The following is an 18,445-nucleotide window of genomic DNA, read 5'->3' on the forward strand; positions in this document are numbered from 1 at the left end:
GTGAACCAATCATTATATTTGTTTTAATTCTTTTTTAAAGGTCCCATAATATACATTTTTATGTGGGTATCAGAGGTCCAACAACAATGTTTTCAAAGTGTATTACCCCACATTCAGCCTTGGTTCTTAGTTTCAGCCATTCCAGTAGGTAGCTGTAGTGAGCTCTACTGAGAATGGGCTGTTTCTGTGTTTGAACATTTAAATGTTCACGAGTGGTGCCTGTCCATACCCATCTCTGGGAGATGATCTACCGTTTGCTGGCACCCACTCTGTGATCATGTCAATGGCAGTATCTAGTGGTTATTTCCCTTGGTGAGGTCACAAAGGGAAAACTCTCAGACTCACCCGTTTGAGCAGACATTTGCTAAAAAGTGGAGCAAGCACGTGAGAGAGGAGACTCATTTTTGGGCCTCATACAGGCTATGGGGACACGTGACTGTTTGAAAACCTTTAGAAAGTCAATTTTGCATAATAAGGGACCTTTAAACTAATGACTATGCAATGGCTAATGTCTACGCCAAGAAGTTAATTCCAATATTACAATAATAATATTCTACAATGATCAAGTTAATCTTCCCAGTAATAATCTGGTTAAATCAATATGAACTCCAGTTGGAAAAGTCAGCAGTTAAAGCTTTAAAAAATATTATAATATAGATGTTTCATTTTAGTAATAGTAATTCAAAATATACATATTTCTGTGTGCTTATATTAAACCAACTGGCCACTTTATTAGGTAAATCTGTTCTATTACTTGTTAACACCAATAGCTAGTCAATCAATCAAATAACAAAAAAAGGCTGTTACTGAGATGTAGACGTGCTACAATCAGCACAGATCAGATCAGAACATTTTAAGATATTTAACCCCTTAACGCTTGGTGTCGCAAATTTGCATCAAATCACCTCTTTGTTTGTTTAATTTCTTTATATTTTATTATTCTATATTTTATTTATTTATTTGCTTTTATTCACTCTCATATATGTATTTATTTCTATATTATTTATTTATTGTTATTAATTTATTATTAAATTGTATTTTATTTTGTGCAAGTCTTCTTCTTTTTATTTTTTTTTTCCCCTGATTTTTTTCCAAAAATATTTTATATACTGATTCAGGCGTTAAGGGGTTAAAATGTTTTATTTAACTTTTTACTTCATGCAACAGATTTTCCTTCTGCAACACATTTTTGTATTAATTAGCTGTAAATAAAAATAAGCAGCACAGAATATAAAGAACATTTCAAGATGTACCAGCAGAGATTTATTTTACAGGAAGTTTTCAGTGCCACTTTTCCTCCTCCTCGTCCTTCTCATCTGCTTCTCAGTGTTCAGTCTCCCATAACTGGTTCCTGATGGTACGCCATGAGCATGATGAGATCACCTATTAGTATCACTGCTCTCATTATGACCTTCACCTACTGCTTTCATATGGAGGAGGAGGAGGGACAAGGAGTAGCTCAGCACATGACAGCTGAGGGAAAAGGGGACACCATGAAAAACTGTCTGTAATATTATGTTGCTTTTTTTCACTTATATATTTTTTTACAGTGTATAGTAAGATTTAATTAGTGGAAACCCTTTGACGGCTGAAAGTAAAGCATTGTTAGTTATTCTCCATTACTCTAATACCTTCTACATGTGCAGTGTCTCTGGTGTAAAGTGAAGCAGATGGCTTTTGGAGATGGTGATGCATATTTTATTTATATATTTCACTCCCCACTTACAGCATTAGAGGTAAAATGGCTGCATGCTACATTGCCCTGGTTGCCTTCAGAGCATTATGTCTAAGGTACAATAAGGTAAAATAATCTGTGAGTAAATGGCAGAAAAATATGCTAAGTTGTTCCCTGTCTAAGAAATATTAAAGCATGAATGTTGCCTTTTAAATATTTTAACTTATCATATGCCTTAGGGCTTATCTCTTTGTTTGTTCTAGATAATTCTTTCAGTTATCATTAATGTGCCTTTGCTGTTTGTTTAAAAGAGACCTGCAGTGTGTGAGGACAAGTCAGCTGAATGTGTGTATTTCTTTTTTTCTATGTAAAAGAGAAGAAGTCCACACACAATCATCTCTTAACCACACCTCTCTACACGTGCACGTCAATACAAAAAAGCTGACAAATAGAATGAATGAATAAACAAAACAATGTGGGTGAACACCAGCATTAAGGGCTTTGATAGCTGAGTAAAAAAGTAAAACATATTTTTGAGTTGTCAGCAGCCGAGCCAAGTAATTTCTTCTTTGAGAAAAAAAAGTAATGAAAAACATTCATAATTCCTCCAGAACAAGAGCATCTCTCATCTCTGGCAGAACTGGACTGTTTCCAGGACTGTTACACAACAGTCTGGACAACAAGCTTGGAATATGATCACTCATGTCCTCACTGGGAGTGAGCATGAAACTGACAGAGACCTAGTTTCCCTCAAATGGGAAGTAAACACCAAAGGTCTTTTTATTTATTTATATATTTTTGCGTTGCCTGAATGAGCAGAGAAAGACGTTATTCTTTCACTCAATGACGGATTAATTGCTATCTCATATTAATTTTTTAAGGATTTTTTGGGGGTCTGGTGGCTTTTATTTAGCAGTAGCTCGACAGGAAGGAGGTCAGAGAGAGAGGTGGCGGTAACATTGAGCCAGATTTAAACCTCAAAAGTCAAGGAGCTGCAGTTTTTGGGTCTCTAGTTGGCTACAGGCTTTTGTTCAGCTGTCGAGTCTGTGAAATACACTTACAGTAATTGGGTATTTCACAGACGTAAACATGGTCAATAATTTGTCATTTTGGCGCTTGCAGTTTAGCGCCACTATAGAAAACTACAGTATAAACAGAATATCTGCATTAAAAAATAGCACTTATCAGCACAGCTGAGAGCAGCAAGTTGTCTCTGTGATGTTTATCTCTCATAGACAAAAACTTCAATCCTTTCACTGTTTTGTTTTTTATGCATTATAAATGTTACTGTGTTTAAGAATAAACAGCAGCAGCTATTCTTCTGTTTGGCCTCTGCTTTTTCTATAAATAGGCCCCCTGCAGCCCCTGAAGGAGGCTGAAGTGTGATAGACCAGCAGGTCAACCAGCCTCATATGGGTGTTCTCATATGTCTTGTGTTATTTCTGCATTCTGGCCCCTGGCAGTTTGGAGCATATTTTAGGGCAGCAGCAGCATCGCAGATGAGAGGAAACTAGAGACGGAGTAGTCAGTCATAGTTTTACCTCCTATCAGCCCCACCTCAAGAAGACAACCATTGTGTCTGTGTGTGTGCTTGCAGGCAGCTTCACTAAGGATTCCTCCAATCTGTGAACTGGTGGGCGTGTGACATCACTCACTGCCCGTCTCTCCCTCCTTACTTCATTGCATCTGGCCAATCAGCAATCAAGGAGATCCGGTTGCATGAGATCCCTCCCCCTCTGTCTCGGTTGCCACGACAACGAGCACTGGTCCAGGCAGCATCTTGCTGTGGTGAGAAGAGGAGGGGTAGAGAAGGCAGGAGGAGAGGCAGACAGTGAGGGGGAACAGGAGGAAGGAAAATAGAAAGAGAACAATCCCAGCCAAAGGAATATCTTTTTTGGATCTCCAGCTTGTCTTTCCTCTGTCCAGTAAGTACCTTTTCATCTTCTTTCTGCTCTGGCTAAGGCAAATGAAAGAAGATTTTATTCAGCTCATTGCCATCTCCATGTAATTCTTTGATTTAGCAGATGCCTTTGAAAATTTCATGGATGACATTTTGTGTAAATCCTTTGTGATATTGAGAATGTGTATGTAGCCTACCTCACCTTAGGTAGACAAGCTTTTGTTTGAATAATTCATTCAGCATCCTTTGATCTTTATTGACAAACCTCCACAGTGAGCAGAGGCGTGGTGGGAACCCAGGAACTCAGTACAATTACAGGCAGTTTCATAATGTCGTGAAACTCGGATGTATTATGGTGGAAGTGACAAGCCATAGACTTCGCCTGCTAATCCTTATCTGATTTTTCTTTGCTGCTGCTTTAAGTCTGTCTTCCTCCTCTCTTGCACTCATTCTCATGGAAGTAGACCTGCTTGACACTCAGCATCCTCCTGTGGTTTGTTTAATTAGCAAATCTGTGCAAATCCAAGTAGGACAGCTTGTTCTGATTGAAGACCTTATATGCAAAATGTCCTTGTGATCATTCACAGTCAAAATGAATTATCCGTACTGAACTGGTTTAAACTTCATTCTGTGACTGTTTTTGATTAAGTGTGGAAGAGTTTGATTGTAAACAATATTTTGACTGCTCTTTTAAACCTAAAAGTCCTTGTTTGGAATTACAAAACAGTATGGATCTATTATACACTGAAACAGGTGTATAGCTTTATTAAATTTTCAGAGCATGCTAGAATATGTGTCTCTCGCTTCTTTTTCCTCTCCAGGAACAGACATTTTCCACTAAATACTTTTTAAAATAAATTGTTTGGTTGAATGCATGAAAAGTAGTTTGAAAACAGCACTGACAAAAAATGAAGTTGTCACTTTAATCCTGTAACTTGTAACAAGCTTGTATATCCCAAGTATAAACAAGGGATTATAACTGGCCGTGTACATTTTCTTAAAAACCAACCAATATTATTTAAAACAAACAAAAAACAAACAAACAAACAAACAAAAAAGCAGCCACATATCATTCAAACGACAGCAGGTGACAAAAAGAAGTCCGCCTGGTTGGATGAAGAACAGGGAGAGACCACTGCTGTAAAGTGTGATGTAGTATTAGAGATAGTTGATAAAATACATCATCAAAGTGAATCGTCAAATTGGCCACTGCATTGCTTTTGACAGCTTATGAGTCAGCCGAACACATTTCACAGGGACATTTCCCTAGATAAGACACATAGGATAGTTCTTACTTCATAATCATTATCTCTGACTATTTGTAGGTATAATTTTGCATTTATAATCTGGACTGTTAAAAAAATAATATATTTTTTGAAGCATTAAGACAAGATTTGGATTGTTTTGGATTGACACAGAACAAAAGAGTGCATTAGTGATGCATTTTTCTGACTGTGGGAAGCAGGCAAAGTCTCACTGAGCCGTTTTTCATATGTTTAACCATTTCAGGGCAATAGTTTGAAAGTTATAATTTTCCAAAGTTGTAGTCTCATTGTCTTCCACAAGGAAAACTTCAGCCCAACAAAAACCATTACACAATCTCCATCTGTACTCATTACTTAGTTACTTAGAGTTCAGTGGGAATTATAAATTCCATAAGTTGGAAAAGACAGTTGCACATTGATACAACTCAGGAATTATAACAATTACTTTAAGTCACGCAGCCTGCTGCCTACACTCCTGTCACAGATGCCATAGGCAAGGCAGACACACATAACTCAGTTAACAAATCAGCAGTGACAGACTTACTTTAAATCCCAACATGACAGAAATTAAAATACATACAAATTTGAGAAAACAGTTTTCCCAGGATTTGTTTTTAAATGGAATCAACCTTACAGATATGATATACCTGTACTTCAGTTGCAACCTTCATTCATTTGTTTTAAACGATTGCTCAGTACTTTTCTCCTCTTATCTTCTGAAACTTTTCACATAGTGGCAAGTCTTTTAATATTTATGTGACGCAAACACAGTCGTGGTAATGCACATTATCTGAAAATATTAAATAATACACAGTTAGATGTTATTGGTTTTGCTCTATTCTTTATGTGGTCTACTGTTTCCGACACCACGTGAAGGCAGCAATGCTGATGCGTCACATTGGAAGAGACCAATAGGATTAAACTGAGCTAAAACATAAAGGCTAACTTTAAAGAGTAGCGGGGGTCAGCCGTCTTCCATTGTCTAATAAACATAGGTACTTGTTATTAGGAGGGAGTTTAAACTTAATATACTTTTTTAAGGGAGTTGTACTTTGGCTGTGTTGTCATATGCAGTTACAGTTATCGCTTGTAAGATTTATTTTAGGAGTAGACTTGGAATCTCTCCCCCTCGTCCTTGCCATTATGGTCTCGACCTATCCCTCTCTGTCAGTTTCAAGTTGCGCCTTCTCCCTCTGCTGTTTGGCTCTGTGCCGTGGCTACAGTGGGTGTTATAAACTGAATAATAGATTTATTTAGCTGTATTTTAACTTGAAATCTGGATTTACTCGCAGAAATGGATTTATTCTCATTAAATATGCGTGGATTTTAAACGAAAGGATTCAAAGGTAGGAAGACATTTCTGCTGTTAACAAGCACGGCGTGTTTCTTAACGTTACCGTGGGATCCTCCGCGGACTGCACCTTTGCACGTTTGGGAATGACTCGCGCTGTTGGTTTAATAGAGCAACTAACAATCCCACAGCGCTGGCAGGGGATAAATCTGACCCGTCTGAGCTGCCTTATAATTGCACGTCGCTCTGCTGTGCATCTCTGGTCATGTGCCAACCTTAGTTTTAATGGGACAGCCTGTGGAATGTATGTGGATAACGAGGGAATGTAGTCCCATAATGAAATATCCTCGTCTCTTACTAAATCATGCGGTTCTCAAGTGTATAAGTATAGGTAAATACACAATGAGTTCGAAACAACAAGTCCATATACCTTATTTAAAATAGCTCAGAGTCCGAGGTTGTGCAATGTTTTGATGTTTGACAGTGTGAACTGCAGTTCAAACAGATGGGAAGAAGCATGTTTGGTAGATGGTGTTAATCTTAGAAGATTTTAAGTGTTACGAAATATGTCTACTTGGAAGTATCTACAGGTTATTGTGTATATTTGCAGCATTGTACATTTTAGGAGGGGTGGTGGAGCATGAAATATAGAAAAAGATTAATGCTTCCAGAGTTTTAGGAGCTACTCCAAAGTTTCTGCATTGATGTTAATTACGTTTCTATTTATTTATAGGAAAAAAAACACAAAGCTGCTGTTTAAAAGCAGAACATTACAGCATCATAAGTCATACCTCAAAATATAGTAAGAAAAATTAAGAAGAGATGAAGGAATAAAAAATGGTAAACATTAGTAAGTTGGATTGAGAGCCATGTCATGATGGGCTGTTTTTAAAAAGAACGCTCTCTCTACTGTGGTAACATGCATTATTATTTAGGAAAATAATTGAATCAGTATATATTCAATAGCCAAATGAGAAATGTCTATGATTTCCAGTTCATTGCCACCTCATCTTGTCCTTTAGCCGTCGCGCAACCCCTGTGCAAACTTAAATGTTTCCTTCTGCCATTTTTCTTTATGTGTTATTCGACCTGACCAAACTAAAGTTCTGGCTTCATCTCCTTGCTCTTCTGTTAATGATGGCTTTTCTGCACGTAAATCCTGATTCCTTCAGCTAATGTCTTACAGCTACACTGACACCCACAACTTCTACCATCTCTTTTGTTTACGATATATTGCTTTAAGCTTTCAGTCATTATGTCTGTCATCATCCTTGATCAACCTTTATATTTTCCTGTTTTTAAAGCCTATCCATTTTGTTTGAACTTACGCCACATTTTAGACACAGCTGACTGGAAACAGCCAACACCTTTTTCCACACTTCGTGTTAAATTACTTTCTTGAAGGAGTTTTATAATCCTTTCCACTGTTTCATCTGACAGCTCTCTTTGTGAGGCCTTGTTTCCCATCAGTCAGCCAGGCGTAACAGCTCATTAAGGTGTGCACGCACTTTGTTTTACCTGCAGAACCATTTGCATATTTACACTTGTGCAAGCATTGATCTTAAATAAATAATAGTCTGATTTCTTTTCTTTAAAAAACACAATGGGCATTGTATGGATATTAGTTAAAGTTAAACATGAGAAATGTTCAAAGCAAGGAAGTAATCTCTGATGGTGTTGTTTTCATTGCTCTATTGGGGCTTAACACCATACTGTCCACAGCACAGGACAATAATGTTTTTGGTCCTTTTGACTGACTGCACACGTTTAACATTTATAAACTTATTACTCCCGTTGACCCAAAATGGTTCCTAGATAAACCTGCAACAGCTGGAGTTGGTCTGTGGTTAAATGAAGTGAGAAGTCTTGACCTGACAGGCGTTTCTGTCAAAGACCCTCATTCTGTCTCAGTTGAGCGACATTACATCTGTTTTATTGATCAGTGATATTGACCTTTAGTTACATCTTAAATTTAGTGAACTTCCTTCCTGTAGCAGCTTCAGTGGAAGCTGGACATCTCTGAAGCTACAAGGTGCTCTGGAGGATGATGCTTCTGAGAGATCTGGGTGGAGCTTTGTGGCTGAATCAGCATAAAAGATGGCGACATTTTTTTTTTTTTTTTTTTTAGAAAGAAGCAGGTCAAACTTGTATAAATATGATCTCCTTTGCAGTAGATTCAAACTGCATAGCATGGCATCAGTGAGTAGACTAATAGCTTCCTGTGTAGGTGTTAAAAATAGTGTGTAGTGAAAAAGGTGAGACTGGGCTGCTTGGACTCTGCCGACTGTCTCTTTGAAGGAAAAGTAAATCCGACCTCTGTGATTCTGCAAAAATATAATGGATTTTTGAGATACTAGATGACAAGGACAGAAGGAAGGAAGTCCTCTGACTGTAGCTCCTGCTGGATGTTTCCCAACGGTCAGGTTTCACCCACAGGTTTGTTTCTGTGGTTGACTCATCTGCAGAGCATGCATATGACAGCAGGTCTAAACTGCAGAAGTCCTTAAAAGGAGAGATGTGGGGAACTCAATGCTAATGGCATGATGGTAACTATTTGACTATTTTCCTCAGGAGTCACTCAGTGTAAGGACATAAATACAACAGTTGGACTTGATGTGGCAAAAACATCATGATATTATTTTCTGTATTAATCAGTCTTGATCTTAGTTAATGGTGTTAATTTAAAAAGTACACTAACAATGCCAGCAACATGCAACAAAATAAACTTTAAAGCAGAGTTTAGTGCCTTTGTAATGTCTTTGCTTTGTTTTAGATTCTTGATGAAATGATGGTCTTCTGTTCGATGCCTTATTGAAAGAACTGGTGCATCGAGTGGCATCCTCCTGCATTTTCATGTTTCTGTTTTCTGGTTTGTTCACCAACCAACGGCCAAGTTTGTACATTCTATTAATCTGTTCATCTTCATTTTGACTGAATTAAACCATCTACATATTACTAATGTACTGGGACTTTCTTTGTCAGCTTCTTGGACAGTTTAGAAAGATCACGTGTGTTCAGTTTTAAAGTCACCCCCGTTTTTGCGGCTCTCTTCAGCTACACTCGTTCTCTCCTACGTTTCCTTCCTCAGTCAGCTCAAAGGTCTTTTTAACAAAATTTTATTCCACCTTTTTTTAGTTTTCTTGGCTGTTATCACCCAGTTTATAGGTGTGTTACCACCACCCAGTGGACTGGGGGGAGCTGTGGGATACACAGGTGGTTCTGTAGATGGATCAAAGTTGCTATAAAATACCAAGTTAATGGGATTGGAGATCAAATCACTCCTGTGCACTGACTGTTCTGAATGCACACCACTTATTCAAAGAAATACAAGAGGACATTACTGGAGTCGGAGGCAGGGAGAAAGAAATAAAGGAACAGAGCAAGAGGAAAGACAGACAATGCCGAAACCTAGAAGTGGTGCTTTATTAGCTGGATTCCCCTCCCAATCATATGTACTTGGATGAGAGTGGTGGCCTCTTTAAAAGGCTCGGTTGAGCTACAAATGTAGCATGAAAACGTGCTGCGTAGCATGTGATTAAAGTCTGAGTAATGCAGAACTAAATCTGGGTTCTGAGTTTGTCACATCACACACAAATGTTGAATGACTCAGCCAAACAAGTGAATAAATCAGGTAAATTAAACTAGGTCTCGAAATCCCGGTAAAATTAGCAGTTCTCTGCCGTGTGATTGACAGATCTCGGATCAGTTTAAATAAAACACACTCAGAGCTTATTTTACCCAAAGCAAACTGCTTGGTTGTGAAATCTCAAATGCGAGCTGCAGATATGAAATATTTTGGTGACCTTCGAGCTGTTTAAGTTACCTAAAATTGTTAAATTGTTGGACTTATATTTTCATGGTGAGCATGACTCAGTCCAGCAGTGGCGTATCGGTATATTTGTTAATTCCAGTTATTTCTAATAAAAACTGTGTCTCCCACAGACCAGGTAGCAATCTGTGGTGCCCCCCTGGCGCCGGTGAGGGAATCGAGTGTTGTGGTATCGTGGTGGTCAGTGAAGTTGGTTATTGGGTTGTATGCAAACTGCAAAGTGTGTACAGCAGGCGGACTTCACACACTTTCTGAGCTGCTGTATTAAATATACACACGTTTGCTTACATTGTTCTTCAGAGTCACCTGCTGAGACAATTTTAAAGCTACAAGAAGCATCTAAAATAATTCAGCTCAGTTGTTGTGCTGTTTTTACAATATTTTATTGACAGAAAGCTGATGCTACACATATTTAATGTTAACTGACCTTCTCTTTGGTAAACTTCAGATGTTCAAGGGTCATGCCGCACATGCGTAAAAATGTTAACGCAAGTAATTACAAGTTAGTTTCCATCATTAATGCACTATTTTAACAGCCTTAGTCTTTTTGTTTCCAGATCGCAGGGGTGGAATCTGTGGTGCTTGGAGTTGATAAAATTAATCCAGACCTTTTATTTTTTTTATTTTTTGTTTGTTTGTTTTTGTTCCTTTAAATTTAAGTTGACAGCCCAACTTCTGCTACTCCTGGCTTCCAGGGAAGATGTATTTCTTTGATGAAAGGAGAACGGTTAGCTATAGCATGAATCATATAATGTAAAAAGCCTTTTTATGATGTTCGTGTGCCAGGGGTGTGTTATTCAGTCTCACTGCATCGTGGATTTGGTATTTTAGATCTGCTCAAAAGATACTGAACAGCAAGTCAATGGAAATCAGCTGTAATTAAAGTTTATTTCTAAAGCGCTTTTCACAGATAAAAATCACAAAGTGCTGAACCTAAAATAGGTGCAATAAAACATAAGAGTTGACCACGCGGATGGACGGGGCAAGTCATTCCAGAGTCTGGGGACTACAGCCTGAAAAGCCAGGTCTCCCCAGGTTTTTATTTAAAACGGGTCTTCAGGAGGCTCTGGCCTGAAGACCGAAGGGTGCGCCCTGAGGAGTAGGGACTCAGCAAGTCGGCAGTATACTGGGGGTCCAGACCATGTAACACCCACAAAGTCAAAACTAAAAAACATCCTGAAGAAGGCGGTGACGATTTGCTCGGTCTGCATTTATTTAGTACTCTGTTGGCTGGAGGACGTTTGACACACAGCTCATCCAGCAACCCAAGAGAGGAAAGAATATCCAAGAGCAGAAGTTCTGAGAGCAGAGGAAGTGTCTGAGTGTGAGGGAAAGAGATGGAGTGCTGGAGATTTGAACCTGCAACCCTAAACTTGAGAAGAGGAGCAGAGCTTTGAAAGGAAGAAGGGACTTTTTGAGTGTAAGAGCAGAGTTTTTAGCAGAGTTTTTAGAGAGAGGAAGATAATATTTGATCGTGAAAACAAGAAATATTTCTCTAAAATCAAACAATTAAGCTCTTGATTAAAGAGGGAAACACCCTCATAGACTTGGAGGACCTACGGGCCTGTGTGCGGTTGACTAGATGGCCTCTGCCCCGACCATTCTCCACAGCCGTGGATTAAAGCCTTGCTACTAGGCTGTTCCTTCTACCTTACAGGACAGAAGTGGGTCAGTATGACAAATGCATTCCTGAGGCCACGCCAGAGAGATTGCTGACACGTTGGCTGAACTTTTAAGACTTTAGCTGAGCAGCAATCTTACTTTCTGGTCAGTTAAGGATTAATTAAAGCAACATTATCTACATATATTTAAAGTTCAGGCATGCAGGAAACACTCTCTGTAATGCTGTTAATCGTGAGGTTGATCATTACAGGTAGCCATGCTCAGTGACCTGAACATGAGACTTTTTATGTCTAAAACAGCTTCTCTTAAAGTTGTTGACCAGTTTTTAGGTTAATGGTCTTAATGGGTTGTGCCCAAAACAAGCTATGGTTGAAAAGAGGAAAGAAAACTAGAAAGCCAGATTACCAGACTCCCGACTTTCATATTTCACAGGTTTTTTAATGCTTATTTTAAAGTGTGCAGTAAAAAAAGAAAACATCAGGATGAACACAGCAACATTTTATACAAATTAATAAATCTCCTTGTTGGAATGTGGACATTCGTTTTGGTATTTGGTGATATTCATGATTGATCATCTAAAATAAAAAAACCTAAACCAGTAACATATGAAGTTGAAAAAATTGCCAGTATGTCATGTTTCTTGATGGTTAGCCAGTACTTTGTCATACAGCCGTGAGTGAAGCAGTCTAGATCTTCTGATTAGCCGACGTGGGACTCCTCCTGATTGATTTCTGATCATTACCACCTGCCTGCAGGCTGTGGGTCCCGTGGACCTGATCAGTCTAATGAATCCCTGTTGTGCGAATTAGCTGCTTTTAAATTGGCAAGTTCCAGCAGCAATAAAGATAAAGTTTATTAATCACACACTGATGTGTTAATGGTAAATAATACATCAGTGAATTGAAACCATTCATGTGTTATTATGACCCAACTTTAGTTTCATACACCTAGAAAACAGTTTGTCCTTTTGGCAGCGAGTCTTCAGGCAGGATCTACCAGCTGCTCAGCCTGTAGCCATTAACCTCCCTCTCATTTCAGGCCCTTTCACTTCAGCAAACCGTTGCTCTCCCCAGAGACCACATCATATTTCACATTCACTCGCTGGTTGTCTCTGGAGGAGCCCGGGGCCCTTGTTATCTGCCTATATGGACAAGACACAAATTCTTCTCTGGCAGGTCTGATGGAGAAACAAGCCCACTAAAGACTTTTCAGACCAAGCTACGCTTTCACTGTGGCAACCTGTAATTCTCATCAAAGCACATATTTAGGTGTGCACATATGAATGGTTCTTGCTTTAGTTCCAACATGCAAAGCCATGGCAGGCATGCAGCGGGTATTTGTAATTGTAAATACTTCGGGCTTATTCATGGTTGGAGACATCTCACTTCGTGCAGAGTCAGGAACTTTTGACTTTGCATTCGATGCAGATGGGCTTGCATGCAGTGTTAAAAAAACCCCAAAAAGTTAATAGGGAGATGATGCTATACATACTGTAGGTTGTATGAATGCCATCCATCCATTTTCTGCCACTTAGCCGGAGTTGGGTCGCGGGGGCAGCTGCCTAAACAGGGAAACCCAGACTTCCCTCTCCCCGGCCACATGCACCAGCTCATCCGGAGGGATCCCGAGGCGTTCCCAGGCCAGCTGAGAGATGTAGTCCGTCCAGCGTGTCCTGGGTCTTCCTCGGGGCCTCTTTCCGGTGGGACGTGCCCGGAACACCTCACCAGGGAGGCATCCAGGAGGCATCCTAACCAGATGCCCGAGCCACCTTATCTGGCTCCTCTCGATGTGGAGGAGCAGCGGCTCTACTCTGAGCCCCTCCCGGATCACCGAACTTCTCACCCTATCTCTAAGGGAGAGCCCGGCCACCCTGCGGAGGAAACTCATTTCTGCCGCTTGTATTTGCGATCTTGTTCTTTCGGTCACTACCCACAGCTCATGACCATAGGTGAGGGTAGGAACGTAGATCGACCGGTAAATTGAGAGCTTGTCGTGGTGGAGGTTGTGTGAATGAAGGTACAGAAATTATTTTCAACCCTTTAACAGAACTAATTTTGGGGGATTATAATAAAATTTATTTAAAAAATTGTGGAAATAAACCTTCCTGAGCCATCTCTACCGACAGGTTTGTGTATGTAATGCCACTGTTACTATTTTATTAACTGTCATCTCAACTATTTATTGGAAAACATTAGTTCCTCTTCATATTGTCCAAATGAAAAGAAAAAAGAATGCAAAGAAATATTTTTCTTGCAAATTGCTTAGTTTGAACTTTAAAGGGTTAATGCTTAGTATAACTTCACCACAAAGCAGATCTTTGCCAAACAGGATTAGCTGCTGTCTTTACAATGAAAAGAACAAAGCTAAAGGTCCGGCAACGCCACACACCAACACATCTCATGTGACCGTGGCATGCTTTCCCACAGCTGTTCAGCGCTTCACCGCAGAGCGGACCAATACCCAACCAAGTGTTTTTAAGAAATAGTTAAACAGGAAATGCTTTATTATTCATGAGCCATTTCATTTATATTACAAGTAAATCCTCAAGATTACTTCTATCCCTTCATTAATACTTGTGATTTCCCCCTTGTCATTCCTTGGTATGAAAGTTGGTTTCTACCCTCATGCAGCCCGCTCCGAGCCCTCATCCATGGGGGGTTTATGCTGCACCTGCCAAGCGTGATTTAACCAGCTCCTTCCTCTGGGTGACAGCGAGTTTCATGTAATTGGGAGGAATCAGTTTTCAGGCTTTCTTCTGCAAAACAGTCAACATCATGGCTCTGTGTGTGTTCTGTTACTGTTGCAGCCTTGCACAGTCCAGGCAGGGAAGGCCCACCATACTGTTCTGGTTCTGAGGATTATTTGAAGAGGGAGGAAGATAAGATGAGATGATGGAGGCTTGGAAGAAGGCCACTCTTACATATTCACTCTACTGTCTGTTATGCATATATGTGAAATTGAGACTTTCAGAGTTTTTGGGACACATTCACACACTTTTTGTGTATTTAAGTTGGAAAAAGACAAAATATCTGGAGCTTTCTCAAGTAATCACTACTAAAGACACATGTGTGGCTTATTGTATTTAATTAAAAAAAATTAAAATAAAAAAAAAGAAGCAAAGACGGCCTTAACCCAGCTGATATTTACATGCCTGTTGTCCACCTTCACCTAGGCTTATTACACTTTGACAGATGTGCTGCAGAACCCTTTTACCACAATCCTCACGATGTGTCCCGCCACTTGTTTACCATCCGAACTGCCCACAGCTGCGCCCACGCACACAGATTAGAGAAAGTGATGTGTACGCGGTAGGATTATGCTTGTGATGGTTGTAGTTTGCTGCTGAATGTCACATCGAGGTTGCAGAGAAGCCTTCCAGTCTGTCCGTCCTGCGGGACGGCTGTCATGAAATGGTTAAAAGTAAGGGACCAATATTGATGATAAATCTTGTTCTTCTGGTGGATTAATCCTTACCAATACTGTTTGATTTTCTCTTCTATGATCTATTTGGATTAACCTTTATCATCAATAAATCATTTTAAGATGGCCGCGTCTTTGTCACAAAGTAAATATAATCAGCAATCATCCATAAATCAATCCATTTGTTATATCTTTGCACTATACATTATCTTTTTAAAAGCATCAACCCAGTTTCCAGCCGCTCAGTTCATTTCATTCCATTAGAAACACAACAGAATGCCAGTAAGATGAAGATTAGCTCATTTTTCATCCTGTTTTTTTCTTATTTTTCACCTTCTTTTTTGTTAAATTTAATCAGGAATTTTGTTTGTGGAGCATCTTGGAGTCAAACATTAGCTTTGAAATGAATATGTGGGTGCGAGGCGAGTTGTCGGGTCAGAGTTGGACTGTAGGTTTCCCATGGCCTGCCAGAATAAAAAACATACCGGGGTTCAGCCTTTGTGTGTTAAACGTACGATTAACTTCTGAGGCCTTCACGGTTAGTTTTCATGTCACAGCACGGCTGTTTTGATTCCTGTCTATCATTCCTTGTGGATTAACATGCAGAGAGATGTTTGCTTTGTCATAAAAAACATTGACTGACATGTTGGATGCTGTTGGGGGGGGGGGCTAAATCCTTTCCAGATGTTCATTTCTTCTATTTTTCAGTGTTGAATTTGATATCTCCTCTATTGTGATAATAAAAAAAAGAAATGTGTTACAGTGGTCCAGATGAGTGTTTGAGGAATCATCTCTTTGCCTTTCTGGCTTTCACCTTCCCCTGCCTGCCTCCATTCCACACCGGTCATGACTAATCCTTGGAGACTTGTCTGTGTTGACTGTGTGTTTCCTACTGATCTCAGATTACAACTTCTAGTTCTCTGTGAAGGATGGATTTAAGCGTATGAGTAATCAGATACAGGCCACCTCTCGCTGCACACTCAGCTGTGAGATATACAAATGGACAACAGAGATAACCAAATGTTGAAAACCCATGAAGATTTTTATGAGTGGTGCAGCTGATAGCACAGATGGAATACAAGCTGTGCTGCAGAGTTGCGTTTTTCAACCTTCCTTTTCGTGGTTCTTCCTAGTCATGGCTGCATAACTGAAAAGCCTGCTTTAGTCGTGTAAGGCCTGAAGGTGGGAGAAATGGCTTTGGAAGAGGTTTCTTTGGCTGGCAGGAAGCCTGAGCCTGTACCCATACTCGACTGAAAGTGTTGCTGATACACATTTCATGAGACTTTTTATTTCATATGTATTTATCTTTCTGAGATCTTTGAGTTATTTTTTTTAATGTATTTTCTTATCTGCTTTAAATTTCCCTGACATGGTTCGAAGAGGTTTGATCCAGTCGATTTAGATTTGGAAGCACGATGCGGCTCGGATTCAGACCTGTTTCTTTTGGGAAGAATGAAGGATTGTCTTGGCAGCAGAAACGAGTAAACTGGGACCAGTTGAGCTCTGCTTTGCAATTACATTAACCTTCGAAAGGAGATGATCTAAGGTCAAGTTTAGCTGGAGTTGTCTTCTGAACTGGCCTGTTCTATAAACGTTGACTAGTATTTTGCTCTTTATATGTCTACTAGCATGATAGATACAACGCGGGTGTGTTGGCTTCATTTAAAGATTCATTTTAATTGAAGATAGTTTGCAAAAAAAAAAAGTCATCAAGTGCTTTTTAATTAAACCATGAAGAGATTCTATTTCAGGGATTCAGCATCATTTTCTGGTGGATAAAAGCATCTGCTAAATGACTGTAGAGTAGAATAGAATAGAATAGAATTTTCTAGTCAGTCATCAGACAGAAAAGAGAGAACACTGACACACGGTACCTGTGATGACACACATACAGGATGCTGCATGCACGTGTCTCCACTTCTGACAGCTTTATAGGAGATTATTGATTAACAGAATATCTACATTGGGATTTAATTAATTTCTTTTTGATCATTTCATTTGGTGTCTAATCCAACGGTGCACCGACTGATCGCCTTGTGACCAGAAGCAGATAGTTTTCTGTCGCGACCATCGATCAGCCAGTTTAGACTTATTTTGTCTGTAATTAGTGAGATGTTGGCGTCGAGACACTAAAGCTGAAATGTTGGCATTCCTGTATTGGATTTAACATTTGGTCACACATTATTCAATAACATAAACATAAAAGCAGAACAAAGACACCAAGTGAAATGTCAGTCAGCTCGTATCTTTATGGTTGTAAGTTTCAGGTTAGTCACATTTACTCTACTCTGACATCAGCCAGTCACTCTGTTGACTTTGGCTCTGTGACTTTTATTACTCTGTTGACATACCATGTTTTTCTTTAGAATGATGATCCGTCTGAAGGGCTGTAAACCAAAGACGGTTTTGCTCTTCTGATAGTAGAATACGTGGCTAAATATGGGCACATTGAGTCTGCTGATGCTGATGTATCAGACATGCAGCAACAGCTGTTGTATTTAGAACAACATTTACATTTTTTACAATATAAAACACAAACTTACATCCGAAGGACTTGAAACTGAAAAATATTTAACATTTTTGCTCATGCTTAAATGATCAAATGATAATGAAAATAAGTTAATTTAATACTTGCATTTATGATTTTATTTGTTTGGGCTATAGATATTTTTTCTTGTCAGGAATTGTATAGGATTGAAAGATTTAAAGAATGAAAGTATTGCTAAGGGAGTGATAGTGTAGCTTAACACAAAGACTAAACGAAGATTGCATGGTGAGCCTGGCTATATTCAAAGGTAATGATTTGTGCTTTCCCCCTGTTTTTTTTCTTTTATTTCTTTTAAAGTTTTAATGCACTTTTTATTGCTTCCTGCACCCCGCTGTAATTATGTACCCCGCTGTCTTATGTAAAGCACTTTGAATAGTCTTGTACCTGAAATGTACTATACAAATCAACTTGCCTTGCCTTTTAAAGGAAATAATTAAAAACCTTGTTTTATTTATTCAGCAGAAGTTTTATTTGTGTTTTGGTATTTAGACTGTGGGTATGACCTCTATCTGAGGAAGCGAGAAAAAGAAATAAAGACATAACAAGATGGCAAGAGTCAACATCAGCCTGGATTTTAGCAGCTGGAGAAACTCAGAGAAGAGACAGGATGCAAGACGGATGCCGACTTAGCCGTCGTTACGGGGCGCCAAAGTATGAAAATCTATCACAGTAGTGCTGCTTTAAAACAGCAGTGTGTTCATAGTTTGATCTTCTAACATAGCCAGCCGGTGTTTTTACAGCAGATCCCATTCAAAATGACACGTATAAATCCAGTTTGCACTACTATTCAGTAGGGCTGCAACTAATGACTATTTTGATGGTCGATTAGTCACTCACTATTAAAACGACTTGTCGACCAATCGGATTATGTATCTCATAATTATTATATATGGA

At 39.2% G+C, this 18,445-nt stretch overlaps 1 protein-coding gene across 3 annotated transcripts in view; it reads left to right on the top strand.

Annotated features, from left to right (window-relative positions):
- mical3a (microtubule associated monooxygenase, calponin and LIM domain containing 3a) overlaps positions 1-18,445 on the top strand; it is an 84,121-nt gene that overhangs the window by 18,186 nt on the left and 47,490 nt on the right. For all 3 annotated transcript variants that reach the window (XM_041996169.1, XM_041996170.1, XM_041996168.1), the window contains exon 2: positions 3,273-3,600. The gene's annotated coding sequence lies outside the window, so the exon portion shown is untranslated. The remainder of the gene's footprint in view (positions 1-3,272; positions 3,601-18,445) is intronic.

The sequence above is a fragment of the Melanotaenia boesemani genome, chromosome 10 (assembly GCF_017639745.1).
Source record: "Melanotaenia boesemani isolate fMelBoe1 chromosome 10, fMelBoe1.pri, whole genome shotgun sequence".
Classification (NCBI taxonomy): Eukaryota; Metazoa; Chordata; class Actinopteri; order Atheriniformes; family Melanotaeniidae; genus Melanotaenia; species Melanotaenia boesemani.